This window comes from Salvelinus fontinalis, chromosome 1, assembly GCF_029448725.1.
Source record: "Salvelinus fontinalis isolate EN_2023a chromosome 1, ASM2944872v1, whole genome shotgun sequence".
In the NCBI taxonomy this organism is placed as follows: Eukaryota; Metazoa; Chordata; class Actinopteri; order Salmoniformes; family Salmonidae; genus Salvelinus; species Salvelinus fontinalis.
The window spans coordinates 76,535,958-76,552,291 of NC_074665.1; the positions used below are offsets into that span (position 1 = coordinate 76,535,958).

The window sequence follows — 16,334 nt, forward strand, 5'->3', positions numbered from 1 at the left end:
TTTTGTAGTTTGTTATAGTGTTCATTAGTGTTTCGTCTTTCAGTTAATAAATCAGTATGTATTCATCACCCACTGCGCCTTGGTCCGTTCATTCACCACAAGACGAACGTTACACCTACCTGGTTAAATAAAGGGGAAATAAAAACATTTAAAATAAAACTATACAGGGGGTACTTCAGTTTGAGTCCTTATTACTCAGAAAAACAACTACGAATTGACAAACCCAATGAAGTTCTAAAATCACATCAAACTTTATTCATCACATGGGCCGAATTCAACAAGTGTAGACCTCACCATGAAATGCTGATTACACTGTAATTACATTGTAATTAGCTAATGGGACTAAACCTGCTGTTTATGATGATTAATGATGACTTATATATGTTCTTTACAATAAGACAGAAATATGGCCTTTTTAGAATTGTTTTTATTCAGTTTTAAATGAAGATGTATTTTCTTTTGATGTGAAGAAAAATGTAAGAAACACAGTGTCTATCTAATCAGCCAGTGTGTGAAAATGCTATAATGTAATCTCCACCTCTCTTATCCTACTGTAGGCTACCCAGGCCTCCAGATAATACCCAACACAAGGTTACTCTCTTTTAATACAGACAGGGGACAGAAAAGTACAGCACAATTTTGGGGGGAGAGATTTTACGCTTGTGTACTCCATCTCATAACTTAAAGGGGAAATCTGCACTTCAAACAACAAAGTGTCACCCCGCCACTGATTTGGTAAACAGCTGAGGGCTGGCGCTGAAGAAATGTTACCACTTTCAAATTCATAAACAGAGCTATGAATGCAAGGACTGACCATCCATGATATCACAGTTATAGTTTTAAACATGCCTTGAGACTATACATTGTTTGTTTACAATTAAATAGTTTGCAAACAATTGAGTAAAACAAGCATATATTTTGGATTCTGATGGGGTACGACAGTTGCATGTAGCAATCGCAGATGTAGCAATCACAGATTGCTCCTTTAAATTGCAGATTCCTGTGTGAGATTAACAGTAAACCTGTCTGAGATACAGGCTATCTATGATGTGAAATGTGTGTCTGTGTGGAGAATGTTGGCCTACATTCATGTAACATGGTAACAATTGAATTCACTGCAAGGGGCTATTTTGCTATACAGCAAGTTATTCTAACAGTTTTTTCACAGCATAAAACCAACTACACACTGTTGTATATACAGAAATTATACATTCAGGATTATTTCATTGTGATGATGAGTTGGGTAACAAAGTAAAACGTTTAGGCATTTGCTTATTATGAAAATAATATTAAGGTTAGATTGATAATATTTTATTACAAACAACATACATATAGCAGATTTTATTTAACAAGTAAATTTAAAAAAAAAATATATATATAGAGGTCAAACTTATTTGCACCCCTGTTTTCAATAGCTTTCAATACCTCACCTTGCGAGGATAATGGCTCTGAGCCTTTTTCTAAAACATTATATGAGATTAGAGAACACATAAGGAGGGATCTTAGATCTCTCGCCTCAGGTAGAGTACCGCATGATAAGCTGTAGACCACACTATCTACCAAGAGACTTTTCATCTGTATTTTGCGTAGCTGTCTATTTACCACCACAAACCGATGTCGGCACTAAGACCGCACTCAACAAGCTGTATAAGGCCATAGGAAAACAAGAAAATGCTCATCCAGAGGCGGCGCTCCTAGTGGCCGGGGACATTAATGCAGGGAAACTTAAATCCGTTTAAACTCATTTCTACCAGCATGTCACATGTGCAACCAGAGGGAAAAAAACTCTAGACCACCTTTTCTCCACACACAGAGACGTGTACAAAGCTCTACCGTGCCCTCCATTTGGCAAATCTATCCATAATTCTATCCTCATGATTCCTGCTTACAAGCAAAAACTAAAGCAGGAAGTACCAGTGACTCGCTCAATACGGAAGTGGTCAGATGACGCAGATGCTACGCTACAAGACTGTTTTGCTAGCACAGACTGGAATATGTTCCGGGATTCATCTAATGGCGTTGTTTTTTTTCGGGGTGGGGGGTAGTTCTCGAGATGGTTGAGGGGCAGCTCTCAGGGAACTGTGGGGGGATATTGGATGGTTGGTGGCCTGGCGGTTAGAAGCATGGCCGGTGGCAGACAGGTCGCTGGTTCTGGCCCCCGTTTTGACTTGGTGGGAGATCTGTTGACGTTCCCTTTTGGGTCACTCTGGATGTGAGTCTGTTAGATGACTGAATGTAATGTAAATTATGAGCGGCTTCACTGTATGTTTTAATATTTTTTATTCCGCTATAGCCTCAGACGAACCATCAAACAGGCAAACTGTCAATACAGGACAATGATTGAATCCTACTACACCGGCTCTGACGCTCGTCGGAAGTGGCAGGGCATGCAAACTATTATGGATTACAAAGGGAAACCCGGGCCGCGAGCTGCCCAGTGACGCGTGGCCGAAGAGCTCTTATTTTAAGTTAATTTGACCATAGCACAGGTTCCAATCCAAGTGCCAATGCCATTTAGCGATGTGGATCTTCCAGCATGACAATAACCCCAAGCCCACATCAAAATCCACAAAGAAATGGTTAATTGACCACGAAATCAGCATTTTGCAATGGCCATCTCAGTCTCCGGATTTGAACCCCATTGAAAACCTGTGGTTTGAATTGAAAAGGAGAGTCCACAAGTGCACGGATATCAAGAACCTGTAAAGATTCTGTATGGAGGAGTGGACTAAGATCCCTCCCAATGTGTCCTCCAATCTCATAAAACATGTAAGAAAAAGGCTCAGTGCCGTTATCCTCGCTAGGTGAGGTATTGAAATCTATTGAAAACAAGCATACCAATCATCTTTTTAAATATATATATTACTTGTTACACAAAATCTCTTTCTCTGAACAATTGTTTTAGTATAAAATAATACAATTTTCCCCCTTTCTTGAGCATACAATATAACTCAGTATTTGTATTATTTATTTTATACAATCTTTTTTTGCTAATCTTTACCAAGGGTGCCAATAATTACGGACCGGACTGTATACCATGTTTTTCAGTAAGAAAAGTTATTTTGATTTGAATAGTTGAAAAAACTGTGAACGTCTTAAATTGATGCAACTTCATTGGATTTCCAAAAAGAAAAAATGGAATGGACAACAAATTGAAACTTAACTTACCTTTCAAGTGAAAGTAAGATTCCCCTGTATGTAGAAGAATAGTTTTCACCGTGGAACATCGATAATATCTTCAGAATGCACGTTTTGCTTAAGTGGTAGGAGGGTCTGCGGTTCCGCTCCGAGGATGAAGATAACTGTAAACATGTGAGGTACCTGTTGCTGCTGTAATGTACACGTAGCGCTCGCTTAGCCAATGGGAGTGCGCTCCAACTCCGGACATGGTCATCTGTGCCCTGCGCTACCAAAAGCCTCGTTTACACCTGGTTTAACATGCGTCCTTTGTCCTGATCTTATCCGCATTCTGATTGTGCCCACAGTGAAGCCGTTGCATAAATGCAGTGGTGGAAGAAGTACCCAATTGTCATACTTGAGTAAATGTTAAGATAACCTTAATTGAAAATGACTCAAGTAAAAGTGAAAGTCTCCCAGTAAAACACTACTTGAGTAAAAGTCTAAAAGTATTTGGTTTTAAATATACTTAAGTATCAAAAGTAAATATAATTGCTAAAATATACTTAAGTATCAAAAGTAAAAGTATAAATAATTTCACATACAGTATATTGCCGTCATTGTAAATAAGAATTTGTTCTTAACTGACTTGCCTAGTTAAATAAAGGTTCAAAATAAATAAATACAAAAATAAATAAAATGAATGAAGTATTTGTGTTTAGTGAATCTGCCAGATCAGAGGCAGTAGGGATAACCATTTTCCTGTCCTGCTAAGTATTCAAAATGTAACGAGTACTTTTGGGTGTCAGAGAAAATGTATGGAGTAAAAAGTACATTAATTTCATTCGGAATGTAATGAAGTAAAAGTAAAAGCTGTCAAAAATATAAATAGTAAAGTACAGACACCCCCAAAAAACGACTGATGTAGTACTTTAAAGTTTAAAAAAATGTACAGGTGTGTTGGTTAATCTATTTTAACTGTTTATTTTTCTATTTGCATTCACATCTCAGTGTGTGTGTGCGTTATGTTATGTTATGTTGTGGTCATCAGACCCCTCTGTTACTGTTAATGTGTTCTAGACTAATCCTTGTTGTTACGTTGTGGTCATCAGACCCCTCTGTTACTGTTAATGTGTTCTAGACTAATCCTTGTTGTTACGTTGTGGTCATCAGACCCCTCTGTTACTGTTAATGTGTTCTAGACTAATCCTTGTTGTTACGTTGTGGTCATCAGACCCCTCTGTTACTGTTAATGTGTTCTAGACTAATCCTTGTTGTTACGTTGTGGTCATCAGACCCCTCTGTTACTGTTAATGTGTTCTAGACTAATCCTTGTTGTTACGTTGTGGTCATCAGACCCCTCTGTTACTGTTAATGTGTTATAGGCTAATCCTTGTTGTTACGTTGTGGTCATCAGACCCCTCTGTTACTGTTAATATGTTCTAGACTAATCCTTGTTGTTACGTTGTGGTCATCAGACCCCTCTGTTACTGTTAATGTGTTATAGGCTAATCCTTGTTGTTACGTTGTGGTCATCAGACCCCTCTGTTACTGTTAATGTGTTATAGACTCATACATATTGGGAGACAGGCAGACATAGCCCTGAAAGGTCAACAACTGACTCTTGGTGGTACAGTAACCTGAAAAGGGATGGTTTACACCCCTTTAGTTGGACACCACTGGTCTATAAATTGTAAAGGGAGAATGTGTAGTTCACTAGTGGTGAAACAGCAAGGTCCCACTGTTGAGCTCTTCTGTTTATTTGGGTGTTTGTCTTCCTTCAGCAAACACACTTAGTCTTCTTATCCCCAGCGGCGGATCCTGGGGAAACACAAGAAAGTCAGTCAGACTTCTGTATGAAATAAAGTTGAAGTCGGAAGTCTACATACACTTAGGTTGGAGTCATTAAAACTTGTTTTTCAACCACTCCACAATGTTCTTGTTAACAAACTATAGTTTTGGCAAGTCGGTTAGGACATCTACTTTGTGCATGACACAAGTCATTTTTCCCACAATTGTTTACAGACAGATTATTTCACTTATAATTCACTGTATCACAATTCCAGTGGGTCAGAAGTTTACATACACTAAGTTGACTGTGCTTTTAAACAGCTTGGAAAATTCCAGAAAATGATGTCATGGCTTTAGAAACTTCTGATAGGCTAATTGACATAATTTGAGTCAATTGGAGGTGTACCTGTGGATGTATTTCAAGGCCTACCTTCAAGCTCAGTGCCTCTTTGTTTGACATCATGGGAAAATCTAAAGAAATCAGCCAAGACCTCAGAAAATAAATTGTAGATCTCCACAAGTCTGGTTCATCCTTGGCAGTAATTTTCAAACGCCTGAAGGTACCAGGTTCATCTGTACAAAAAATTGTATGCAAGTATAACACCATTGTAACGACATTCATCGGAAGAAGGTGAGGACCAAGGTGCAGCGTGATACGTGTTCATATTATTTATTCGAAACTGAACACTAAATACAAAATAACAAAAGGAATAACCGGAACAGTTCTGACAGGTGCAACAAACACTAAACAGAAAATAACCACCCACAACTACCAGTGGGAAAACAGGCTACCTAAGTATGGTTCTCAATCAGAGACAACGATAGACCGCTGCCTCTGATTGGGAACCATGCCAGGCCAAAACATAGAAATACAAAACCTAGACATACAAACAAAGAATGCCCACCCACATCACACCGTGACCAAACAAAAAATAGAAACATACAAAGCAATCTACGGTCAAGGCGTGACAACCATGGGACCACGCAGCCGTCATACAGCTCAGGAAGATGACGCATTCTGTCTCCTAGAGATGAATGTTCTTTGGTGCGTAAAGTGCAAATCAATCGCAGAACAACAGCAAAGGACCTTGTGAAGATGCTGGAGGAAACAGGTACAAAAGTATCTATATCCACAGTGAAACAAGTCCTATATCGACATAACCTGAAAGGCCGCTCAGCAAGGAAGAAGCCACTGCTGCAAACCCGCCATAAAAAAAGCCAGACTACGGTTTGCAAATGCACATGGGGACAAGATCGTACTTTTTGGAGAAATGTCCTCTAGTCTGATGAAACAAAAATAGAACTGTTCGGCCATATTGACCATGGTTATGTTTGGAGGAAAAAGGGGGAGGCTTGCAAGCCGAAGAACACCATCCCAACCGTGAAGCACAGGCAGCATCATGTTGTGGGGTTGCTTTGCTGCAGGAGGGACTGGTGTACTTCACAAAATAGATGGCATCATGAGGCAGGAAAATTATGTGGATATATCGAAGCGACATCTCAAGACATCAGCCAGGACGTTAAAACTTGGTCGCAAATGGGTCTTCCAAATGGACAATGACCACAAGCATACTTCCAAAGTTTGGGCAAAATGGCTTAAGGACAATAAAGTCAAGGTATTGGAGTGGCCATCACAAAGCCCTGACCTTAATCCTATAGAAAATATGTGGGCAGAACTGAAAAAGCATGTCCGAGCAAGGAGGCCTCCAAACCTGACTCAGTTACACCAGCTCTGTCAGGAGGAATGGGCCAAAATTCGCCCAACTTATTTTGGGAACCTTGTGGAAGGCTACCCAAAATGTTTGACCCAAGTAAAACAACTTAAAGGCAATGCTACCAAGTACCAATTGAGTGTATGTAAAGTTCTGGCCCACTGAGAATGTGATGAAAGAAATTAAAGGTGAAATAAATCATTCTCTCTACTATTATTCTGACATTTCACATTCTTAACATGAAGTGGTGATACTAAATGACCTAAAACAGGGAATTTTTACTAGGATTAAATGTCAGGAATTGTGAAAAACTGAGTTTAAATGTATTTGGCTAAGGTGTATGTAAACTTCCGACTTCAACTGTAGTGTTATGGTTCCACAAATATATCTGCCGGTATCTAAAGAGAATGTCAAACACAGGTGAGCAGCTCCCAGCAGCAAAATGTACAGTGGTGATGTCCTTGAGTATTTGTGTGTGTGTGTGTGTGTGTGTGTGTGTGTGTGTGTGTGTGTGTGTGTGTGTGTGTGTGTGTGTGTGCGTGCGTGCGTGCGTGCGTGCGTGCGTGCGTGCGTGCGTGCGTGTGTCCTGCTAGTGTAACAGATGTATAGTGTACTCTCCATGCGTTGTGTTTTATAATAATAAATAACTTCGGCCAGTGGTCCCAGTTGAGCATCATTTATTTCTGCTGTTGTTAAATGGGAAACAGCACGTTAGTTGTGCAGGGCTTAACAGTGTTGATGGCTGTCGATGACAAAATCCCTTGCATCACATTTTCATACTGGGCGAACAAAATACAAAAATACAATACAAAATATAACATGTATAAATACCTGTTGTTAAATGGGAAACAGCACGTTAGTTGTGCAGGGCTTAACAGTGTTGATGGCTGTCGATGACAAAATCTGTAGCATGAAGACAACTGTGTTAGCCGTGGCTTATGTGACCATGACATCGGTGTATGCTAGCTAACACAATTATTTACAGCAATCATATGCCAAAGCACATCCCAGAAAGCCCCTCAATCCCTAACAGGTACCATATACCCACACATGTATAAAATCAGTAACGTACAGCAAACTTGTACACATTGTAAAATAGAAAATAGAAAACAGTATTCAGAACGTGACCTACCCCTTGCATCACATTTTCATACTGGGAAGACCTGACGTTCGCGATCTCCCCCTATCTGCAAGTGGGGCCAATCACAACACCCCTTATTGTCATCAGAATTGAACTAACCAATAAGAATGCTTGAACATCAAATACACATTTCTTTAGAGGCAAGTGGAAACATAACCAACCCTGTTACACTAGGTTTCTTGAAATCAACCCAACCACACTTCAGGTTCTGTGCAAACATTTCTCGATTTTAGTTTCTCCTCAGGCCAACTGTATGTATTTAGTTTACCCATGGGCTCTGATAACTGATTACTACACTGTGCTGGGTATGCTTTAATAATGTGCAAACTAAGCTCTTACAAGCTGGCATAAATACCATAACACACACACACACACACACACACAGGCACAAGGACACACACACACAAGCATGAACATGCGCATTAGAGTTGAGTACCGTCCTGTCCTGTCCTCCAACCCTTCTGGTCATAGAGCTGTCCCCAGCCCACAGATGGACTCAAGGACACACCTTGACATAGATAGACAAATAAAGGGGCCTCTCCCTCTCTTTCCCTCTCTCTCACTTCCTTTCCTTCCCTCCCGATTTCATTGAAATGACATGGAAACAACATTGATTCAACCAGTGTGTTGAAATTACACACTGTGCAATTTGTTATTATAAAATAATAAAATGGATCAATATTATCTATAACTGATCAATATTATCTATAACTGATCAATTTGACCTATAACTGATCAATATTATCTAAACTGATCAATTTGACCTATAACTGATCAATATGATCTATAATTGATCAATATTATCTATAACTGATCAATTTGACCTATAACTGATCAATAATATACTGTATTATTGACTGTATGTTTGTTTATTCCATGTGTAACTCTGTGTTGTTGTATGTGTCGAACTGCTGTGCTTTATCTTGGCTAGGTCGCAGTTGTAAATGAGAACTTGTTCTCAACTAGCCTACCTGGTTAAATAAAAAATAAAAAAATATTGTCTATAACTGATCAATATTATCTGTAACTGATCAATACTACCTATAACTGACCAATGTTATATATAACTGATCAAATTTACCTATAACTGATCAATATTATATATAACTGGTCAATAATATCTATTTACTAGACCACTTAGTACATTGTGTAATGATGACGTAATTTGGCCTAAGGCTGAATGTGGCACGAGAGCATGACGTGCGGCAGTGTTAGCTACTACACAGTCCAGTGATCAATGTCACCAGATAGAAGGCTTATGGAGTCAGACACTGTCACAGAGCTTTGTGATGTCAGTGTAACCAACTGACAGGTGGTTTCAAACTATCGGAAATAAAAAAGATTTATTTTTCTTCAAGTTAGCGATCCGTTAAATACTGACTCATCACAAAAAGGATGGAGAGAGGAGGGGAGAGTTGGGGAGAGGAGTGGAGAAGAATGGAGAGTAGGAGAAAGGAGGAGAGAGAGTGAGGGAGAGAGAGAGGATAAGTCATTTTTTCCAGGAGGTCAAGGCTCTATTGGTGACAGAAAAACAAGTTAGTATATCCAACCACTTGCCTCACTGCTCCAGGTCAGCGTCAGAGACGTGGGTGAGGACCAGACTGGAAGGTCTCGACTGTAAGCAGGCATGGGTGGATGGACCGCTCCACCCCTGGTGTGGTGGTGTAGAGGTCTGGTGGGGGGATGCTGAAGTATAGTATACTGGACTGTGATATGACTTAATATAATGGTGCCGAAGGGGATGGCTGCCGTTTTACGTGCTCCTAACTAACTGTGCTATTTTGTGTGGGGGTTTTTAGCATTTTTTGTAACTTATTTTGTACATAATGTTGCTGCTACTCTCTCTTATAACTGAAAAGAGCTTCTGGACATCAGAACAGCGATTCCTCACCTCGAACTGGACAAATACTTTTTCTTTCATGAGTCCGACGAGGAGGATATACTGCTTCCCGGAGACCAGGCCCAAATCCCTGTCATTCGCGAGGGGACGAGGGGCGGGGGTGTGTGTCTATTTGTCAATAACAGCTGGTGCACAATGTCTAATAATAAAGAAGTCTCGAGGTATTGCTCGCCTGAGGTAGAGTATCTCATGATAAGCTGTAGACCACACTATCTACCAAGAGAGTTCTCATCTATATTATTCGTAGCCATCTATTTACTACCACAAATCAATCAATCAATCAAGTTTATTTTATATAGCCCTTCGTACATCAGCTAATGTCTCGAAGTGCTGTACAGAGACCCAGCCTAAAACCCCAAACAGCTAGAATGCAGGTGTAGAAGCACGGTGGCTAGGAAAAACTCCCTAGAAAGGCCAAAACCTAGGAAGAAACCTAGAGAGGAACCAGGCTATGAGGGGTGGCCAGTCCTCTTCTGGCTGTGCCGGGTGGAGATTATAACAGAACTATGCCAAGATGTTCAAAAATGTTCATAAGTGACAAGCATGGTCAAATAATAATCATTAATAATATTCAGTTGGCTTTTCATAGCCAATCATTAAGAGTTGAAAAACAACAGGTCTGGGACAGGTGGCGGTTCCATAACCGCAGGCAGAACAGCAGCAAGGCCAGGCGGACTGGGGACAGCAAGGAGCCACCACGCCCGGCAGTCCCGACGTATGGTCCCAGGGCTCAGGTCCTCCGAGAGAAAGAAAGAGAGAAGGAGAAAATTAGAGAGAGCCAAGATTTTCAAAATGTTCATAAATGACAAGCATGGTCAAATAATAATCAGGAATAAATCTGTTGGCTTTTCATAGCCGATCATTAAGAGTTGAAAACAGCAGGTCTGGGACAGGTAGGGGTTCCGTAACCGCAGGCAGAACCGTTGAAACTGGAATAACAGCAAGGCCAGGCGGACTGGGGGCAGCAGGGAGTCGTCATGCCCGGTAGTCCTGACGTATGGTCCTAGGGCTCAGGTTCTCAGAGAGAGAAAGAAAGAGAGAACGAGAGAATTAGCGAAAGCATACTTAAATTCACACAGGACACTGGATAAGACAGGAGAAGTACTCCAGGTATAACCAACTGACCCTAGCCCCCCGACACAAACTACTGCAGCATAAATACTGGAGGCTGAGACAGGAGCGGTCAGGAGACACTGTGGCCCCATCCGAAGATACCCCCGGACAGGGCCAAATAGGAAGGATATAACCCCACCCACTTTGCCAAAGCACAGCCCCCGCACCACTGGAGGGATATCTTCAACCACCAACTTATAATCCTGAGACAAGGCCGAGTATAGCCAACAAAGATCTCCACCACAGCACAAACCAAGGGGGGGCGCCAACCCAGACAGGAAGATCACGTCAGTAACTCAACCCACTCAAGTGACGCACCCCTCCCAGGGACGGTATGAAAGAGCACCAGTAAGCCAGTGACTCAGCCCCTGTAACAGGGTTAGAGGCAGAGAATCCCAGTGGAGAGAGGGGAACCAGCCAGGCAGAGACAGCAAGGGCGGTTCGTTGCTCCAGAGCCTTTCCGTTCACCTTCACACTCCTGGGCCAGACTACACTCAATCATATGACCTACTGAAGAGATAGGTCTTCAGTAAAGACTTAAAGGTTGAGACCGAGTCTGCGTCTCTCACATGGGTAGGCAGACTGTTCCATAAAAATGGAGATCTATAGGAGAAAGCCCTGCCTCCCGCTGTTTGCTTAGAAATTCTAGGGACAATTAGGAGGCCTGCGTCTTGTGACCGTAGCGTACGTATTGGTATGTACTGCAGGACCAACTCGGAAAGATAGGTAGGAGCAAGCCCATGTAACGCTTTATAGGTTAACAGTAAAACCTTGAAATCAGCCCTTGCCTTAACAGGAAGCCAGTGTAGGGAAGCTAGCACTGGAGTAATATGATCAAATTTCTTGGTTCTAGTCAGGATTCTAGCAGCCGTATTTAGCACTAACTGAAGTTTATTTAGTGCTTTATCCGGGTAGCCGGAAAGTAGAGCATTGCAGTAGTCTAACCTAGAAGTAACAAATGCATGGATAAATTTTTCTGCATCATTTTTGGACCGAAAATTTCTGATTTTTGCAATGTTACGTAGATGGAAAAAAGCTGTCCTTGAAACAGTCTTGATATGTTCGTCAAAAGAGAGATCAGGGTCAAGAGTAATGCCGAGGTCCTTCACAGTTTTATTTGAGACGACTTTACAACCATCAAGATGAATTGTCAGATTTAACAGAAGATCTCTTTGTTTCTTGGGACCTAGAACAAGCATCTCTGTTTTGTCCGAGTTTAAAAGTAGAAAGTTTTCAGCCATCCACTTCCTTATGTCTGAAACACAGGCTTCTAGCGAGGGCAATTTTGGGGCTTCACCATGTTTCATTGAAATATACAGCTGTGTGTCATCCGCATAGCAGTGAAAGTTAACATTATGTTTTCGAATAACATCCCCAAGAGGTAAAATATATAGTGAAAACAATAGTGGTCCTAAAACGGAACCTTGAGGAACACCGAAATGCACAGTTGATTTGTCAGAGGACAAACCATTCACAGAGACAAACTGATATCTTTCCGACAGGTAAGATCTAAACCAGGCCAGAACTGGTCCGTGTAGACCAATTTGGGTTTCCAGTCTCTCCAAAAGAATGTGGTGATCGATGGTGTCAAAGGCAGCACTAAGGTCTAGTAGCACGAGGACAGATGCAGAGCCTCGGTCTGACGCCACCAAAAGGTAATTTACCACCTTCACAAGTGCAGTCTCAGTGCTATGATGGGGTCTAAAACCAGACTGAAGCATTTCGTATACATTGTTTGTCTTCAGAAAGGCAGTGAGTTGCTGCGCAACAGCTTTTTCAAAAAAAATTGAGAGGAATGGAAGATTCGATATAGGCCGATAGTTTTTTATATTTTCCGGGTCAAGGTTTGGCTTTTTCAAGAGAGGCTTTATCACTGCCACTTTTAGTGAGTTTGGTACACATCCGGTGGATAGAGAGCTGTTTATTATGTTCAACATAGGAGGGCCAAGCACAGGAAGCAGCTCTTTCAGCAGTTTAGTAGAAATAGGATCCAGTATGCAGCTTGAAGGTTTAGAGGCCATGATTATTTTCATCGTTGTGTCAAGAGATATAGTACTAAAACACTTAAGTGTCTCTCCCGATCCCAGGCCTTGGCAGAGCTGTGCAGATCCAGGACAGCTAAGCCCTGGAGGAATACGCAGATTCAAAGAGGAGTCCGTAATTTGCTTTCTAATGGTCATGATCTTTTCCTCAAAGAAGTTCATGAATTTATTACTGCTGAAGTGAAAGCCATCCTCTCTTGGGGAATGCTGCTTTTTAGTTAGCTTTGCAACAGTATCAAAAATAAATTTTGGATTGTTCTTATTTTCCTCGATTAAGTTGGAAAAGTAGGATGATCGAGCAGCAGTGAGGGCTCTTCGGTACTGCACGGTACTGTCTTTCCAAGCTAGTCGGAAGACTTCCAGTTTGGTGTGGCGCCATTTCCGTTCCAATTTCCTGGAAGCTTGCTTCAAAGCTCGGGTATTTTCTGTATACCAGGGAGCTAGTTTCTTATGACAAATGTTTTTCGTTTTTAGGGGTGCAACTGCATCTAGGGTATTGCGCAAGGTTAAATTGAGTTCCTCAGTTAAGTGGTTAACTGATTTTTGTCCTCCGACGTCCTTGGGTAGGCAGAAGGAGTCTGGAAGGGCATCAAGGAATTTTTGTGTTGTCTGAGAATTTATAGCACGACTTTTGATACTCCTTGGTTGGGGTCTGAGCAGATTATTTGTTGCGATTGCAAACGTAATAAAATGGTGGTCCGATAGTCCAGGATTATGTGGGAAAACATTAAGATCTACAACATTTATTCCATGGGACAAAACTAGGTCCAGAGTATGACTGTGGCAGTGAGTAGGTCCAGAGACATGTTGGACAAAACCCACTGAGTCGATGATGGCTCCGAAAGACTTTTGGAGTGGGTCTGTGGACTTCTCCATATGAATATTAAAATCACCAAAAATTAGAATATGATCTGCTATGACTACAAGGTCTGATAGGAATTCAGGGAACTCAGAGAGGAACGCTGTATATGGCCCAGGAGGCCTGTAAACAGTAGCTATAAAAAGTGATTGAGTAGGCTGCATAGATTTCATGACTAGAAGCTCAAAAGACGAAAACGTCATTTTTTTTTTTTTTGTAAATTGAAGTTTGCTACCATAAATGTTAGCAACACCTCCGCCTTTGCGGGATGCACGGGGGATATGGTCACTAGTGTAACCAGGAGGTGAGGCCGACAAACCGATGCTGTCACTAAGAGCGCACTCAACAAGCTGTATAAGTCCATAAGCAAACAGGAAAATGCTCATCCGTAGGCGGTGCTCCTATTGGCCGAGGACTTCAATGCAGGCACTTAAATCCGTTTTACCTCATTTCTACCAGCATGTCACATGTGTAAACAGAGGGGAAAAAACTCTAGATCACCTCAGTTACCGGCTTCATCAATAAGTGCATCAACGACGTCCTAACAGTGACCGTACGTACATATCCCAACCCAAAGCCATGGATTACAGGCAACATCCGCACCGAGCTAAAGGCTAGAGCTGGCACTTTCAAGGAGCTGGACACTAATCCGGACACTTATGAGAAATCCCGCTATGCCCTCAGACGAACCATCAAACAGGCAAAGCGTCAATACAAGACAAAGGAGCCTTTTATGCTCGCTTCGAGGCAAGCAACACTGAAGCATGCATGAGAGCATCAGCTGCTCCGGACGACTGTGTGATCACGCTTTCTGTAGCCGATGTGAGCAAGACCTTTAAACAGGTCAACATTCACAAGGCCGCAAGACCAGACGAATTACCAGGGCATGTACTCAAAGCATCCGCGGACCAACTGGTAGGTGTTTCCACTGACATTTTCAACCTCTTCCTGACCGAGTCTGTAATACCGACATGTTTCAAGCAGGCTGGTCATGGCTCACATCAACACCATCATGCCGGAAGCCCTAGAACCACTCCAATTCGCATACCACCCCAACAGATCCACAGATGACGCAATCTCAATCACACTCACACTGCCCTTTCCCACCTGGACAAAAGGAACACCTATGTGAGAATGCTGTTCATTAACTACAGCTCAGAGCTCAACACCATAGCGCCCACAAAGCTCATCACTAAGCTAAGGACGCTGGGACTAAACACCTCCCTCTACAACTGGATCCTGGACTTCCTGATGGGCCACCCCCAGGTGGTAAGGGTAGGTAACAACACATCTACCACGCTGATCCTCAACACATCTACCACACTGGGCCCCTCAGGGATGCGTGCTTAGTCCCATCCTGTACTCCCTGTTCACCCACGACTGCGTGACCAAGCACGACTCCAACACCATCATTAAGTTTGCTAATGACACAACAGTGATCACCGACAACAATGACAGCCTATAGGGAGGAGGTCAGAGACCTGACAGTGTGGTGCCAGGACAACAACCTTTCCCTCAATGTGAGCAAGACAAAGGAGATGACCGTGGACTACAGGAAAACGAGGGCCGAACAGGCCCCCATTAACATCGACGGGACTGAAGTGGAGCGGGTCGAGAGTTTCAAGTTTCTTGGTGTCCACATCACCAACAGACTAACATGATCCAAACACACCAAGACAGTCGTGAAGAGGGCACGACAACACCTTTTCCCCCTCAGGAAACTGAAAAGATTTGGCATGGTTCCCCAGATCTTCAAAAAGTTCTACAGCTGCACCATCGAGAGCATCCTGACTGATTGCATCACCACCTGGTATGGCAACTACTCAGCATCCGACCATAAGGCGCTACAAAGGGTACTGCGTACAGCCCAATACATCACTGGGGCCAAGCTTCCTGCCATCCAGGACCTATTTCCTGGGAGGTGTCAGAGGAAGGCCCAAAAAATTGTCAAAGACTCCAGTCACCCAAGTCATAGACTGTTCTCTCTACTACCGCACGGCAAGCGGTACCGGAGCGCCAAGTCTAGGTCCAAACAGCTTCTACCCCCAAGCCATAAGACTGCTGAACACCTACCTACATGTACAAATTACCTTGACTAACCTGTAGCCCCGCACATTGACTCGGTACCAGTACCCCTTGTAAATAGCATCGTTATTGTTATGTAATCTTATTGTGTTACTTTTTATTAAAAAAAAATACTTTAGCATATTTAGAAAACATTTTCTTAACTCTATTTCTTGAACTGCATTGTTGGTTAATGGCTTGTAAGTAAGCATTTCACAGTAAGGTCTACACCTGTTGTATTCAGCTCATGCGACAAATAAAATGTTAATTGATTTAATAAGATGGAGGTCGACCATCTTAGTTTTGAGAGTGCTGTCCAAGATGGAGAAGTCATCCTCCCATTCTAAACCAACACCTGTAGAGAAGAGTGAAGTCCTCTAAGGAGACGACCCCTGAGGTTGACATTTGAGTTAGAAGGTTGACATTGCTTGGGGATCGTTGGTCTCAGGTCTGTGTCTGTAAATTTGCATATGGAGTTTGACCCTTGGTCTCTTTGTTGTAGGTTTCTGGTCAGTGACTTTGTAGCTCCCTGGTGGGACTCTCCTATTGAGAATGTTCAAAATGACATTATTTAGATACTGTAGGTATTAAAACA

General features: G+C 42.1%; 1 protein-coding gene across 7 annotated transcripts in view; it reads right to left on the bottom strand.

The window, feature by feature from the left end:
• LOC129862220 (class A basic helix-loop-helix protein 15-like) overlaps positions 1–16,334 on the bottom strand; it is a 41,352-nt gene that overhangs the window by 9,544 nt on the left and 15,474 nt on the right. For all 7 annotated transcript variants that reach the window (XM_055933701.1, XM_055933692.1, XM_055933712.1 and 4 more), the window contains 2 exons: positions 16,095–16,282; positions 3,169–10,678 (listed from right to left, as the gene is read on the bottom strand). The gene's annotated coding sequence lies outside the window, so the exon portion shown is untranslated. The remainder of the gene's footprint in view (positions 1–3,168; positions 10,679–16,094; positions 16,283–16,334) is intronic.